Raw genomic sequence first — 3,355 nt, forward strand, 5'->3', positions numbered from 1 at the left:
TTCAATGTCAATAATAATATAAAAATATTGGACTTACCTTATATGTCTAACTTCGAACTGCATCTGTTGTATTTCTTGTCTACTTTTCCCTTCAGTTTTCGACTTTACATTTCAATTTTACTTCAATACCTTACTCAATAGATATCTTCCATAACCTTGCTTACCCGCGTGCCTTGTGACTTCCAATATCGTCAGTCACTTCCTTCCGTTGATGTTGTCCTTCTGTTAAGATCCAAGGTTAGTATAAGAAGGTTTCCTATGACTCAGATCTATAGCACGATCTCAGATGTGAAAGAAAGGTAACAACCTAAATGTCCTATAGCCTCCTATTTATAGATGTGGCGCTCAACACATCAATAAACAAGACTCTACTAGACACGGTCTGTATACACTTCGAGGAAGAACTGCTCTGATACCACTTCTATCATGACCCAACCCTGTAGGCTATGACTGGGGTCCGACCTAAACCCCGTATACGCATCTATCAGTTGTGATCAAGTCAAACTATAAATAAAATCATACCATGCACCAGAACCCTATTGGGTGATAACATTTTCATAAACCTATAGACTATTTCATTTGCATCACTTCATGAAAGGGCACGCAAGCCGATAAGGCTGCCATAACATAACAACACTTACCATATATCAAGTAGACCCAGCTGAACCAAACATACATACACAACCCACATATACATGTCTACAGACCTCTAAAAATATTAATGACAACACATGGTGGGACAGGGCCCCCACTCTACCCCTGAATAAACAAAAGAAGTTTTATAAATTAGCGGTCAGTACTAAAACTAGGCTTCGATACAAGGGAGCCTCTTCCAGCTGAGCTGAGTAGAATCCTAAGCTGACGGACTCCCAACACCTGTGTCTATACCTGCGGGCATGAAACGCAACCCCCCAAAAAAAGGGGGTCAGTATGACATATGTACTAAGTATGTAAAGTAAAAAACATCATAAGGAAATTACAGTTACCATAGGGGTGCAGAGGGGAAGTATAAAATTTAACAGAGTACTGTACCTGCACCTTACAAAATAAGGTCATATATACCATTATCACCTACCGTATCCGGCCTACTCGGGGACTCAGTGTAACAAATGCATCATTTTATCATCATAGGCATATGCATACTATTAGCGTTGTAGAACTTAAAGCCCGATCCATATATATAACAGGTTAGTGTCGAGGAGCGTTCAGCCCGATCTATATATATAACAGGTTAGTACTGAGGAACATACGGCTCGATCCTTATATATATAATATGTTAGTGCCAAGGAAAGTACGGCCTGATTCCTATACATATAATACATTAGTGCCGAGGAATGTTTGGCCCAATCTCTATACATATACTACATTAGTGCCGAGGAACGTATGGCCCAATCCCTATACATATAACAAGTTAGTGCCGAGAAACATTCGGCCTGATCCCTATATAATATAATAATGCATATATGTGCATGTAAACCTTGGTAATATATCATAAATCTCCTGAATATCATTATAAGATATTTCAAAGAGCCTCCAGGTATTGGAGTTTACACATCCAATCATCATTTAGTTTGCAAAAGGCTAGAGGGTTATAGTTCAACTATTTCAAGGCCCTTAACATTCAAAAGTGAGTAAAAGTCATGAGTCACACACGGAACTTATAAATGGAACTATCTCTAGCTCATATCACACATCATTTCACTTACATTAAGCCATTTCAAGAAAAGGAAGGGATAGGCTTCACATATAATACTTTTTATCACATAAGAGGCTTACAAGACAATAACTCAGCTATCGCAGGAGTTCCACTATCAACAAGTGAAAAAGATTGACAAACCATACTTGGGGTTCTATGAATGGAATTATTCCAACATTACATACACAATCCACTTAAGACACATGCCAAAAGAAGGGAAAGATAAACTTTACATATTTATGCCAAAAATATGCCAAGAGAAAGAAGGTGGCTTCACATACCTCTTATGAGTTACTCTTTATTACGTTCACCTCGTCATCCTTTGAACCTATTCAACACATAAGCAATACGAATATCAACAACCCTTGACTTTTCAGCATCTTAAGTTGCACCCAAGTATTCATAGAACTTATTTTCTCGCTTGTCTTCTCTAGACTAGTTCTTTAGTTAGTTAAGGCGTTACCAGAAATCGGGCAGCACTTCCCCTATAACATACCCTATCCGAATTTCCAATTACATCCATAAGTACTAAAGAAAACCAAAAACAATAAACTTCAGCTCATATATACACAAAACATGGCAATATTACACCACACAAGCTTCAAACAACTTGCTGAAAATTACGATACCAAAATAGGGTTTCTAGTCTCTATTTTGTAAACCCTTTAACCATACGAAGCGGAGGGTCACGTGGATGCAACCAGAAGCTACCACACCTCTTTTAGAATAATTTTATTCCCTGCAACACACCACCACACCCTGAAGCCGCACACCACAAGCTTAACTCCTTGCTTGGACTACAATTTAACTATAGCGACTCCAATTTAGTTTGTTTCAAATCGTCAATCATATTTATGGAGTTTTCATGTTTCCATACACTTAAACAACATAATAAACTTCATAAAAACACCATAAACTCCAAATTGAAAGGAAAGACCTTACCTTACCCGAAATTGGTCAAAGCTTGCCAAAACTCGCCTCGGAAATCTCTTTAACGTGCTGAAATGGAGTGGATTATTTGGGTCTTTTATTCATTGTCCCAAATAGTGATTTTAGGCTATTAAAAATCATTATGTAACTTTGGTATACCGCAAATAATTAATTTACAGAACGAAAGTCGGAGGCTCACCTCAAGGTGGCCAAACCCGTAGCCCCTCTCCTTGGCTCTCTATGTTTTTCTTTCAACTTTCTCTTATTTTTTCCAAGTGTAAAGATGAAGAAATAATTCCGTAGGCATCATAAGATACATATATACATCTCCCCATGATTAAGGAACACCGTAGGTAAGTAATTCATGGAGAAAAATTGGAGAACTTACCTTGAACTCTTCCAAGCCGAAGCTGCCTCTCTTCTTCTCTAGCATTTTCTCTCTTTTTTTGGCTGAAGTTTGGGATAGAAACTGAAGTTATTAGTCACATAACAAATATATATATATATATATGCTTCCCTAGAAGGTGACATGTGTCAACCCCTTAGGATGACACGTGTCCAGCCCTTATTGGGCCAACATATCTATACAGCCAATTAGGGGCTGCCATGTGGCAGTGGGGTCCACCCCCCAAGCAGGTGGGTCACCTGCTGCCACGTGGAATTCTCTCCCCTTCCGCATGGGTTCGTAATCTCTTCTTATTTTAAGAACTTATGTAATCCTTTCTACGT

This window comes from Solanum dulcamara, chromosome 9 (assembly GCF_947179165.1).
Source record: "Solanum dulcamara chromosome 9, daSolDulc1.2, whole genome shotgun sequence".
Taxonomy (NCBI): Eukaryota; Viridiplantae; Streptophyta; class Magnoliopsida; order Solanales; family Solanaceae; genus Solanum; species Solanum dulcamara.